The sequence below is a fragment of the Notolabrus celidotus genome, chromosome 15, assembly GCF_009762535.1.
Source record: "Notolabrus celidotus isolate fNotCel1 chromosome 15, fNotCel1.pri, whole genome shotgun sequence".
NCBI classification, from domain to species: Eukaryota; Metazoa; Chordata; class Actinopteri; order Labriformes; family Labridae; genus Notolabrus; species Notolabrus celidotus.
Window position 1 is genome coordinate 26,703,999 of NC_048286.1, and position 14,193 is coordinate 26,718,191.

Sequence of the window (14,193 nt, forward strand, 5' to 3'; positions counted from 1 at the left end):
CTACACACACATGCACACACAGCAGCGGTCATGCGCGCGCTCACACAGGCATACACGTAACCGTTACAAATGGGATTTGGCTGTAAACGCGGGGGGGATTTATCAGGATTTCTATGGTGAGATTATATCAAAGGCGTATGAAGCCCTCGTTAGCAGCAGAGGGATAATGGCATGGCAGGGTCTCCCTTTGCAGCCGTCCATGCCTGCATTGTGGCCCCTGAGCCGGTCTGTGGGGACCCTCACCCCTGCTGCCTCCACGCAGGCCTCCGCCTAACTGCAGCATAATGAGGCAGAGCCACATGCAGCCTTTGTACCATCCCTCCAACTCACCCTCCTCACCCCCTCCCTCCCCCGGACCTGCCCTGGTCCCGGCCACGACTCCTTTCATTACGAGGAGATGAGAGATGAATTGGCCCCGACATCAGGGTCCCTCCTATTAAAATACATTTAGAGAGCGGCCGGGGCCCCGTCACGGTTCTTTAAGAGATTTTCTCATTCTTCCCATTGGAATCACTCTCTCTTTCTCTCTCGCCCTCCCTCCCTCTCCCCTCTCTCTCACTTGTTCAGGGGAAACACTTGCAGTAGAGGCTAATATCAGTTGGCATGTTCTATAAAGAACCCATCTGCCACAGAAAGTCAGATAGGAGACACCTGAATGGACAACATGGTGTCAGGCAGCTTGCAGAGTTAGACACAGTCAGGCTTGTCCTAAGAAGACTTCATTCAGAGATAGATCCGGGACAACAGAGGATAACTGAATGTGATGAAAAAATATTTGTGCTCTTTTTTAAATCATGCTTCTCTGAACTTCTAAGTGTTTATCATTTGTCAGTGATAATGTTATTAACAGCTGTTAGATCATTAATAACACTTTATAAATCACTTATTAACATTTGGAGTCGTCACTTTGTGAACTGTATCATTCAGGGACTTGGACAAAATGGTTTCACCTTTTTTTCAGGATGCTAGCTGTGGGACTGTTTTTTTCTCTTGACCTGAGAAATCCAGAAAAACGAACTTTAGTAAACTTGTAGGTCGACAGGTGCATCCAAAAAGAACATGTTCCAGCTTTATTGGAACATGAACTTCTGTGCACTGCACTTAAAGCTCCTGTGAGGATTTTTTAAGCGTTATGAAACAGGCTGAAACTAACAGTGATGCTTCTTTATGAGCTACAAAAGTAAATGTGACCATCAGCATGAAGATTGACTGTTTTATGTTGTAATTTGTGATGCCTGCTGTAAACACTGTGAGGGGGAGGTGTCAGATTAGGTGACTGACAGCACACTGAAGAAACACCCTTTTTAACTTTTTCTACAGTACATTTGCACAATGATGCATGTCTGACTGTTATAAGACTAAAGGAGGAGAGTTTTTGTTAGAAATCACTACAACACACAAGTACAGGGTGAGATTTGCAAAGAGATGAGAGGTGTTATTTTTTCAACAAGGGAGCCAAAATCAACACAAGCAGACCATTCATCACAGGAGCTGTATAATTTGAAAAACTCATTTTGAAAAATCCAAACAATGATCCTTTCCTGTTCTTTGTTTCTTTGTTTCTTTCTTTTTTTCTTATATTGATATAAAGTGATGATTCATCAAAAAGACAAATTTTGCTGTGGCATCGGAATGTTGTATTTCAACAGCTGCAGAAGACAAAAGTTCTGTATCTTTTTAAGGAGTTAATAATGACTCGGAATTATTGGGACGATTCATAAAGAGCTTTTAATATACAAAGTTAAAACAAAAAATATTGTTGGATGGATTCTTACATTCTGATAAACATAAGGTTCTCCACCCCTTTCCAGTGCAGGATTTGTATACAGTCTCTAACTTTTAAAATATGTGTTTGCAGATCCATCTGCACTCTCAGAGGCCTTACCTCATAGAATCAGGGCTTACAGGCTGAGCTAGACAAAAATCATAACTGAATAAGTCATTATTAAGCTTTTTATGAACACATATTAATGCTTTAACTGAATTTTAACTCAGTGAACACAACCAGCCAAAGGCAGCCTAATAAATGTGTTGTTGTTGATGGTTATAAGTGCTTTAGGCAAAACTTGATGCTTAATAAAGTGCAAAGTAGCTCCATATGAAGACATCCAGACACATCAGATCTGATCTAACGTCTCTTTCCTTCACTCTGGATCCTTATGGAGAGCTCATTGTGTCCAAACTGAGCCCACGGAGGGTTTATTTCTCCTCAGTGATAATAATGATCACGTGACCTCTGCTGTGAGACTCAGCGTGTTTTCATTTCTTTATGGTCTCATCAGTCTGATGCTATTCTCACACTGTCAGCATTCTCACACACACACAATCACAGAGCAATCAAAGACACATTACACTATATGTTCAGTCTCGCCTCGAGGATTAAAAACTCTGCATGTGCACGTGCGCGCGCGTCAGAGAAGACAAGGGAGACTTTCTTATCCGATGTTTGACGGGCTCCAGCATCCTAACCATCCCCCCCAATGCAAATCTGTCATGTGAAGGACACACACACCTAAAAAAGCTAAATAATACCCTCACGTGATCACTGTGTCACTCTCGCCCGTCTGCACGCGAGTTCAACAAAAGCAGAATTAGAGAGAGTCTCCAAAATCCCCTCTATTCTTCACGAGACATATTAGCATTTTCTTTAACATATATAAATACATCTTTGGAGGACCCCCCCTCCACTCCTTTCTTTTCTTCTCTTCTCCATTGTGCACCCATTTGCTCTAGTGATCGTCGGGTATTTGGGGTCTGAAGCCGCTCGGCCGATCCGTACCTCTTGCCGGGGCTTATCTCATTCAGATGGAAATAGGCGATTTGGTCTCTTTTGTCCGTCAGATAAGCACTGGAAGGGGAGAGAGCGCGAGGGTGAGAAAGGAGGGATGTATGGTGTGTTTGTCTTTGAGGGAGAGGGGGGTCTAAGATAATCGATCAGCCCCCACACCCAACCTACCATCTCTCAGCTAACCTTTGCTTAACTCGCGTGCCATCACAAGTGCAGAGCCCTAATTGGTTCCCAGCACTAATTATCCAATTATCGCCTCTCCACCGGAGCGCCGCACTCCAGGGCTCGTCTGGTCTGTTTAATGGCCTCCTCCTCGACACTATTGATGAAGATGATTAGGACTGAATGCTTCCATCAAGCTCCAGAGTACAACACTTGAGAGATTTGTGCCATGGCCTCTGTTTAGAGGCCTTCTAGAGAAAGATCACACTTCAACCACACAGGGCTGAACATCTCATTCAGTCTGTATTATTCCTGATCTCTTAGAGGAAAATGAAAACATGATGGAGTGGTGTTCAGGTTAATTAGGCTCTTTTCTTTGCTTAAATAGAGGTTGTATGGTGAATGGCACTCCTGTTAGGGTCACAACAATTCACAGCACAATTCCATTCGAAATGTTTGTCACAGAAAATGTTATTTCCTTACAAAAGACCTGTTATCAAGGATATCTGTCAGTCCATAAGAGACTGAGAGGATATCATCATTGTGGTTGTCTTGGTAATACCTCCCTTGACTTATTAATACTTTCATTTTACACCTGAACCCAGTAATTAGGTTCTGGATATTCTCTGTCAATATGTTTATTTTAAGGAAAAGTCTTCCTGCTCCAACTTGATGCGTTTCTTTGTTTTCCATACCATGTAGTCTTAGTAAATAACACACAACTCATTGAAAGGCGCCACCTTTGATAAGTTTAAATAAACATTATACTTTGTAGTAGACCAGAGTAATTAATGGATAAACTAATAGGTAATAAGGGAAAATAAGAAGATTCAGTGTATTCTTTGAACCTCCCACAAAATGCCACGATGATATTTGCAACACTTGTACCAAAACTGCAAGGGATACTGTATAGTGAGCGGGCTGTTATGCAAAGGGTGAGCAGGAACACCAGCGCATATTATCCCACTTATTACCCTGCTATCAACCAAAGACATAAACAAGCTGACACAAGGTGATCAGAACATTTCTGTCCTCATTAAGCTCTTCTTGTTGGAGCGTTGAAGCTGCCACACCTTCAAACATATGAGTCACAACTTTTAACACTTTTGCAATTATCACTACTGCTAATAGTTAAAGTCCCTTTTAGTGAAATGCATCTCAGAGGTGCTCTCACCAGCTCATCTGCTGTTTACTTGACTGCAGCACATGATGTTGCTCCTTCTCTATCAGAGATGGTTCTGGCTCATTAGCTCTTCACGCTGCTCTCACATCTGTCCCTGCTAACATTATTTTCCAATTCTCAAGACCAGCCGCAAATGGAATCTATACTGTTTTTGCCACAGTGTCAACAGGCAGAGGTGAAAGTGCCAGAGCTCTTTTCCTTGGATTGATTTGATATGATATGTGGTCTGCCTGTCCCTGGTGTTGTTATGAGGTTTGATTAATCAGAGTCAAGTCTCTATTACAACTGGGTAATAAGTTACTGTTAAACTCTGCAGAATTAGAATCAGAATCAGCTTTATTGGCCAGGTATGCTTGAACACACAAGGAATTTGTCTAGGTAATCTGTGTTCTCTTTGTACAAAGGAATGAGAATAAGGCATACAAATAAAAATATAAATATAATAATAATAATAACATCAACTATAAACACAAAAGAAGCAACAAATAGGCATGACTAATATGTACAGGCTAAAAAAATAATGATAATAGTGCAGTGGTGAGTAGTGCAGAGGTAGTTTTACATTTAAAAAGTATATGTGGGTGATAGTTAAATAATAAAAGAAATGAAAATATGTGAATTCTGCTTGGAGAATCTCTTGCAAATAAACAACACCTCACCCCAATTTCTGGAATTGTGGACAAAAGACTAATTAAAGACTCTTCTGCTCTCCTCAAAGAGTCAGACCTTCAACCCTCCAAAAAAAAATTTTCTGTTTCTAAATGAGTTAAAGTGTAGAATGAGTAATGAGTGTTAATTAAGGCTTGCGGGATGAATCTGTGCCAAACTGCAGAGTGAATATGCTTGTTTCAAGGAAACAACAGAACAGATAGATCTAATGCTCGGTTAAACAGAGTGATTTGCATCGTGAGTGTAGCAGCAGGACTCCAACAGTCTTCACTGAAGTTGCTCCCACAGTGAGTTGGAGACAGCCACATCTGAATGCAGCAGCAGGCCTGGACTGGCACCAGAACGCCACCAGATTGATAACGTCCAGTTACATTAAACATTTATTCTCTTGCCTCCATCTTTGTTTCTTTTAGTTAACTTCTGCCCCGATCCATCACCCTCCACCCATCTGTCGCGGAGAGCTGCAACACTTTGAATAAATTCCTCCCGACAAACAAAGCGCTTAACATCTCATGAAAGCAGCTTTTTACACCACAGACATCGATGTTGGGAAACTTTAGGGCCGGAGGAGTAACCAGTGTAAAGAAATCTGTCCCGGGACACTCCCTCTGCGCTTCCACTTCATTACCAGTATTGTGCTCGGGAGCGCGCAATCTGTGCGGCCGACTCCGCCCGGCCCCGCCAGCTTTCTAATGACTTTCCAATGATGATTTAAAAGCTCACAGGCCCGATTCCCTCCAAAACAACTCCTCCCACCTCCCATTTTTATTCTCCCTTTCACTGCTTTTGAGTCTGATCTGCTTTTGTTTTGGAGCTGTTTCCATCACTGGCACTCACGAATTCAGGAGAGGTCATGAGGAGCGCACATAAAGATTCACACATCAGGCAGGAATAAAGGGAACATATATAGAGGGGTTAACGGCCCCTGATTCTGTCTTGCAGTTGGAGAAACAGGGGGAGGGGAGAATGTAAGCTTGTGTCTTATTTTGCTGAGGAACTTCAAGTTAACGCGTGAGGTTATGACGCTCGGGGGCGGCGTGTGCGCACACCTGATGGTCGCAGAGCGCCAGATTGTGCCGTGCTGTGGAGGAACAGATGGGTGGAGGATGAGTTAAGAGAAGCATGGAGAGAGGGGGTGGGCGGACGTCTGCGTATCACTCATGTGAAGTTATGTCTCCCTTTCTTCTCTTGGTCCACGTGCATTAAAAAAAAAGAGTCCTCAGCATGCCGATGAGCTGCGTGTGATGTGTGAGGCTGATGGAGCCAAAAGCAGGTGGATGCAGCTATAAGTGCCTGTGGTAATTCATCAATCAATGCGACTTTATCTGAGGCTTATAGGAAATCTATAGGCCGGACTTTTACTGGCCAAATGGCTCACTTTACATCTTCAATGTGATGAGAAAAAGTCATCCTGCAGACACAGCAGTAACATATAAATAACAAACTGAATCACTGCTTTAAGGAGGGATAAACATCTAAACTGAGAGCTCTATATCCATGTTTATATAAGAGTATTAAAGAAAAACACTTTAACTTTACAACAGCAGCTGCAGAGACAGATCAGTTCTATCACACGCAGTTATTTATAGCTGACACGCGTGAGATAGTCTCTGAAAAAGTAGCTCTGAGAGAGCTGTGTTCACAAATTTCATACAGCCAGAATCTAATGTCAGACAGCCAGCAAACTTCAGTCTAGACTGAATAATATCTCAATAATTACTCGTACTGAAATTAATGTTCCTGTGAGGATAAGGCCCTCCAGTGATCCCCTGACATTTACTCTAGCACCAATATGAAGTCTACTGTTTGGAGTACTTCATTTTAAGTTTGTCTGAAAGCAGAAACAGATTGTTCCCACTAAAATGAAGAGAATATGCACAAACATGTGCCAGTACATGTGAACAAGAGATAAACCAACACATGTCCCATCTCAGATGCCAATCACCTGTCCCCCATCACCAAGACCAAGTACTGCACCTTGGGGGATGGAGCTTTTGCCATTGCTGTCCCAACTCTCTGGAACACTCTCCCCCAAAACTTCCTCAACTCTGGCTCTATTCAATCATTTAAAAAACAACTCAAAACCTACCATTTCAAAAAACATAGGACCTCTAAGCCCTCCCCATCTCGGTTTTATGTATTTTATATATTTCATTTTTAAATATTAGCACTTCATGTAAAGCGTCTTTGAGTACCTATAAAAGGGCTATATATGTCTTGTTAATTATTATTATCTATTAAATGTCAAAAATTCTCCATCTAAGCACCCATGACCATATCTTCAGCTTACATTGACTTTTAGTTGCAGTATTTCTTCTATGGTTGATTGTTCATATTATTATGCAGCTACAAATCTGTAGAATCTGAGTTTAAATAAACACACCCAAGTACTCTTGACTGCACTCATGCACTATCAAAATACAGCAATATGTGGAGATTCTTTTGGAAAAACTGGTTTAAATACATAAGTAATTTTAAAAGTAAGTACTTCTGTACTTGTAAATCAGACTGAGCAACTTTCACTTGTATTGTATTTGAACAGTTTATATGCTTTGACTCAAATAATGACATGATGCACTTTGCCCATCACACCTTGCAACCAAGTGGAGCCCTCCGGTCTCAAAATATGAAACCCATGCAAAAGTGTTAAAAACTGCAGTTCATGGAGCTTCCTCTTGAGGCTGGCAGCAGAAACAGCAGAAAATGTAAACCACATACACACCCATTCAACAAAGACAATCTTTGCAGCAATAATAAACATGTGTACAGCCTGGTTAAAAAAAACAGCTTCGGTCTACGTAGCTAATATCTCTATCAGCACACACTGTACGGGGGTGAATTTTTTTATAACTCGATACTTTCAAAGATATTAAATTTACCAGTTTGCCCATCTAAGGACATGACTGCCTTGACTGACAGGTGGGCTGTTAGCGAAAAGGGTAAAGGCCCACCTCCCTACCTCACACTAGCTAGGCCGAAGTTAGGTGGAGTCAGCATTTGTAATATGGCACCCGCTGACGATTGGCTTCAAAACAGCGTTTCAGAAACAGATGGGTGACGTCATGGATACTACGTCCATCATTTATGCAGTCTATTGTCTCTTGGTATGGATGCAGCTGTGATTAGACTTCCTACAAATTTTCAATATCTTATTATTTATCAATCCTGAAATCAAACATAATATTACAAATGGATCAACGTAGGTCTCTAGATTAGGACTGTCACAATATTTGGTCTTTACATGAAACAATAGGACTTAAAGGCTTCATTTGTTAACCCAGGCACAGTTTGGTGAAGTTCAGTCACTCGGTAAGGTTTATGTTTTGGGCTTTAACATCGCATCAGACTGAGGGCCACTGTTCCTACAAACTCTCACTAATCCTAGAAAATATCCTCCTTCTTACACGAGAGTTTTCTTAACTCAAGGATCCACTTATTGGCTTTGGGGTCTTGATTCCTCAGATACAAAACACTAGTATGTGTGTTTTCTGTTGACTCTTGAAAAGCTTATCTGATATCCGCACTCACACGTTTTCTAAAAACAGGATCTCCTCTGCTCACCTGTCATCTTTATCCTGATCAGAGCCTTAAAAATGCTGCTGAAGAGATCAAAGATTTTTATCTGGAGTCAAACAAACAAACAAATAAGTCATCTTTTCCTACTCTGCATGCTCACCACATTTCATTTTTATGATACAGTTCATTATCATAGACAAACTTTGCCACAGACTTGAATTCCCATCATGAATAAAAACATTGGGAAGCTTATTAGCTCTTTAACTTTAAGCAATAACCCACTAACCTACTTTATAGACTCTGTGAGTCACACAAGACAATCACTGAGTGCATTAGCAGCCAAGGTGGAAACGCGTCTTTGCCTTTTTGATCGGCAACAGAACTCCCACTCTCACTTACTTTGTAATTCCTCACTCTTATCTCGTCTCCCACTCCTCTCCTATCTTACCTTCTTTCTTATTTCTCTCTCTTTTCCTCCACATTTTCTGTGCTGAGGCTCTATTTAGAGCACAGGGCTGTATTAATGTGAGTAAAGAGGATTGTACAGGTAACACCGGTCCAGCTGGCAGTAAACTCAGCTGTGTGGCTCCTCTCTCACAGAGTATTAAAGCTCCCCTGTTTATGGAGTCACCCTCCATAAATAACACTATATAATTCCCTTTGAACGTTACAGCACATGCTCCATATAAAACAACGCAAAATAAGAGGGGACACCACGCACACCCACGCATACAGTACACAAGCTTCACACAAACACACACACACACACAGTATTATGCAGAGTGTGTCCTCTCTGCAACTCTTTGAAGGGAAGGCTTTGTTTTCCCCTGGGAGGAAGGAACCGCAGAAGACAAATAACAATATTCAACAAATAGTCTATATGCACCAAAACGCCTCAGACCAAAAAAAAAGCTGAAGAATCTCTCCTCTCACTATAGAGCTAATCAATATTTCAGCAGCGCGGCCCTGATTGTTCATGCAGGCCATGAGAGGGCTAATGAGGCGGAGCTGCAAAGACAATGTTCTCACCAAAGTAGGCTATCTGCTAAAGGACGAAATGATCCTTCACATCTGCTGGATCAGTCACGCTCCGCTCAGGATGAGACGTTACTGAAGTGAACCGCTTGAGACCTTCAGCATGACAGCTTACGAGGAGCCGAACCTGTGTGAGAGGGCACAGATGTGGTTCTCTCTCTGATCTGCTGTGTCAGAGTGCTCACAGCTCATATGCTGTTTGTTGTTGGCACACTTTGTTTCGTACCTTATGTGGGGAACAGGGTATGCAAATAAACGACACCTGATGGATTGACACAGAATCAAAAGCGGGGGGTCATGAAATTTAAATCAAAGTGCGATTTACCACAAATAGACCTTTGAATGGCGAATTAAACTTTTAGAAAAAGTAAATATTTAAACATCAGGCACTGTGATCAAACAGCTAAGATTAGGAGTAGCAAAAATGTTCTGTGGTTTGATTTTTCTCTTAGTAACATTTCAAATTTCCATCATAATATGCACAACCATTATTTTAAAAGTCTATTTAAAAGCAGTTATGCCTTTAAAGATAACAACAGCTCTGTTAATTAATAAGGTTTTAGTAATTGCTGTACATTAAATGTACATGTGCATTGCATGTTAAAACACTGTCCAACTCTCCGTGCAGAGTTTTAAATAGTTGTGCAACAGAACGGACAATGTCATCAAGAAATCATGTGCCTGTACAACCCACAATGCAACTTAAATGCAGACAATGCTGTTGGAAATGTAAGTGTTTATGCTAGTTGCAGCAAAAGCTAAAATGGTAAATGAACTTAGTTTATGTAACGCTTACTCTCGTCTTCTGACCACTCAAAGAACTTTTATACAACATGTCACATTCACCCATTTACACTACATTCATACACTGGATTTTTTGTTACTAATTTAATTCACACACCAATGGCACAACCAGGGAGCAGTTCAGGATTAAGAGGCCTACCCAATGACACTTCTGTATGTGGACAGCGGGACCTTGGATTGAACCACCAACCTTCAGATTGAGAGACGACCTACACTACCACTTAAGGCTGGTTTATACTTCTGTGTCGCCCCTACGCAGCAGTGGCTGATGTGTACATGAGCACGACATAAGTGTTCATCGATGTGTCCGGATCGCACAGCAGTTCTCTGCCCACAAGCTTGAGGGCAGTGTGGTCTCTCTGATAGTCGGGTTGACTGTTTCCGGCCCTGCTTGCTTTTTCACAGCGATTCAGAGCGTAATATGTTAATTTACAGCTGATACATGTTGCTGTTTATCATACAGCAATGATTGCAGGGAAGAATAGAGAGGACACATCGGAGGAGACGAAATACAAGGTCGATGGGTTGGGATCCTATAAGTGCTGTAAATATGGGAAATACAATGCCGCCGAGAGAACCAATCACAGGTCTTGTGGTCCGCGTTGATTCAACGCGTAGTTACATTTTGTAAGAGGTGCGTGTCAGCTACGTGCGTAGGCCTCTGCAAATTTACGGGAGTTACGCAGACCTACTGTGTAGGCTACGCCGTTGATTCAACTCAGAAGTATAAATCAGGCTTTATCCACACTAGATATGTAGTGTAGAAAGCAAGCAAGCAATCAAGCAACAACCCCACTGTTAGTAAATGAAACCAACACAAAAGTGCAAAATATAATAATGTCATGTTTTCTACAGTCTATGGTTGTCACTGATTTATTTGAGAAATGGGCAAGCTGTTTGCCAGGAGGCATACAAAATAGCCCGTAGCTCCACCTCTTAGCCAGTTTTAAAATTAGCTGAAAGTTAGCTGGAGCAACAGTTTAAGGCCGCATGACGCCTCTTCAGAATCCAATGGGACACATCGTCCATGTTTGATGCAATCTGTGAGGATAAGCAGCAACCTCCATTGTGTAAAAATAAAAGCAGCACCAATGAGCCAAAAACTTCAGTTCCTAAACTGACCACCAGAAGCTGACTCCACATGCGAGTCAATCACCCTTAAGCCTAATAATAAACATACACATACAGAGTCTACAGTCCTTGTTGCAGGGGGTCGCCGGTTCGATTCCCGGCCATGACCATTGCCTGCATGTCTTCCCCCGCCTTCTACTACCCACATTTCCTGTCTCTCTTCAGCTGTCTTATGAAATAAAGGCAAAAAGTCCAAAAATATAACTTACATTAAAAACAAAAAAGGAAAAAAAAGCCTAATATTAAAATGCCAGTCTTTATTGCAGATTTAGACCAGGGGTGCATCTCGCTTGGCTGGAAGTGAAGCTTTCAGCAGAGTGTCTGCCGCCTGGTGGCTGGCTGCAGTATAGGTAAAAAAATCTGTCTCCCCCATTCATTTGAATGGGTGAGCAGTCAAACTTAAAAAAAAAAATAAACGTCGTACGAATGTTTCTCACATCTGTATGCTGTGGTGATATGTAGTTATTATTTGACTGTTTTGTGTTCAAGGCCTCTTTTTCCTGAAAAGTTTCTTTTTCGTTAGTTATTAGAGTTTAAAAAACGGGGTTTTACTTCCAGGTTTCCTTTGATTCACAGCCGCCGTAGAGGGAAACTTCAAAGGACACACAGCGTCTTGTGACGCTACGCTGTAGGGCGGAGCTCATTACAGTGGCTTCGCAGGCTCTGGCTGCACAATGGCTGCGCCCAGGAGCGGGATTTTTTGGCTTCAGAACCGTACAACGGGAAGAGGCGAAGCAACGCTGTCCATTTTTATTTACAGTCTATGATTTAGACATATTAAAGTCTGGTACAAAAAAAATGTTGGTCCTAAAGGGCGTAGTAGCCAAGATTTGTTTTTTTGGCCTCCTGTGAAAAGATAAAGTAGCTGGCCATAACTATTAAACGTTACATTAAACGTTAAACTATTTTGTTTCAATCATTCTACGGACTACGGATGAAAATTTGCCTTATGGCTAGCTCTGGCATATTTACATTGATGCAAATGCTGAATTGTTCATTAATATGCACTGTCCCTTTGAATAAATAAATTAATAATAAATTAATTAATTCCAAACCAGGGCTGTGTAAGCATTTGGCAAGCTTTCTTTATTCCACTAGTCTTCTGGTTTCTAAAATAAATTAACATCTAGAGTTGGTTGTCAGTAAACAAGAAAAATTCTATACAAAATATAGTCTATGGCCAAGGCTGATTTAGTAGCAATGTGCATGAGCACACAGAAAAGAAAGTCTTATTTATTGCACACTGCTGGCTACAATGGAAACACAGAGATGTTGGTCACTTCCCCAGAGGCTTTTATTATTGTTTGATGTACAGGATTGTATTCCAAGACTGATAATTGTATAACTTTAAAAAGCATTTGTTGAACTCTCCCTTCCCTCTCGCTCCACCCCCTAATCTAAGTCTAATGTGGTCACTTCTCACTCCAAAATAAAACAACACAACTATGTCAATGCCTGAGGAGAGGCTTCAAAACAGCAGTCCACAAATCAAAGATTGACCTCAGAGTAGCTACGCTTGCTCTTTATGATTCACACTTTTTTCTGACATCCACACACATCTGTTTTCTGTACATTTTAAAAACTTGTAGCCTTCAATCCCAACTGATGCTGACTCAATGTAACTTGAGGCAGTGTCAGTTGACTTCATCTATTTGCAAGATTTCATAAAACTCCCTCTGGAGCCACAAAAGGCTTCATCCAACACTTTTCACACACGCAGTAGAGCTCCCCAAGACATGTGAACCAACTTTGATGTATAAAGTGAGGCTCCTACTAAATATATGCAGGTTTAAATTAGGATACAGGGGTGAATAAGTTGTGCATATTAACACTATTACTTTATTTTGACATGCCATTATGCAGTGCTCACCCTGGGGAGGGTTTTGTTTTTTGTTTAACCTCCATAATTGCTAAACGTATTTTTATACCATCTCTTATTGTGAAGTTAAATCTTTGATCCCACATCTTCACTTCACCCTGAGAACCTTTTTGTCTTCACACTTGTTTTATGAAATGCTAAAATAATAAAATAGCATGGCTGCAGGACTATAAATTGAAGGTCTAATATTATAAAAAAAAAGCTGTTAGTGTGCTACATTTTGTGTCTCCATGGCCATCAGAGAGAAAAAACAAGCTAAGTAAACACAAAGATCCTTGCAGGCACACTAACACACACAGCAGGGATCACCCAATTATCTTTGCTCACAATAAATGAGGAATAGTCAAATTAGTATTGGCTCTGGAAGTATCTTCACAGATGAGAGTATAAAAAGTGGAAGAAAACATCCTCTGTCACAATTCCTCACAGACCCTCGACACAAAGCCAAATGTAGGCTATTTCATAAAACTACAACCCCGTGTCATCAAAGCGCTCCCTGCGGAGGCGTTATTCTTGATCGCTCCTCCCGTCTAAGCGCCCTATTTCTCCACATAGTCATCTTTGTTTGCAACACTTGTCGAGCGTCACCGAGAGGAAAAAACCCGCGCTCGATTCATCTTAACAGTTTGTGTGTCACTGGGGAAAAAAATGGGTGAAACTTTAAAAAATTCAGGCTTTGTTGCCAGAGAACAGAAGGCTGACAAAGTTTTATAGAGGCAGCCATGAAGTTCTGCCTCATTAGATAGAATAGCTGCTCTATATTCAGGGTCTCTGTGGGGCTAACAAACGCAATGAGTGGGCCAAACTCGGTTCGTTCCGCCAGAGCAAGAGCCCTTTTGTTTGTGTTTGGTGGGTGGGGTTGGCTGGGGCCGTTCAAAACCTGGATTTCACAACAGCAGAGCAGACTACAGAGTACAAAATGCACTACATAAGAAACCCTGCAGGATTTAAAGTTCCACAGCTCCTCCTTAAATGGTTTAATCCAGTTATTACATCACGGCACAGACCCAGATTGATATCTGACTC

The 14,193-nt window shown here is 41.4% G+C and overlaps 1 protein-coding gene across 1 annotated transcript in view; it reads right to left on the reverse strand.

Annotated features, from left to right (window-relative positions):
* LOC117827291 (protocadherin-8-like) overlaps positions 1-14,193 on the reverse strand; it is a 65,402-nt gene that overhangs the window by 4,956 nt on the left and 46,253 nt on the right. The gene's annotated exons all lie outside the window — the stretch shown is intronic.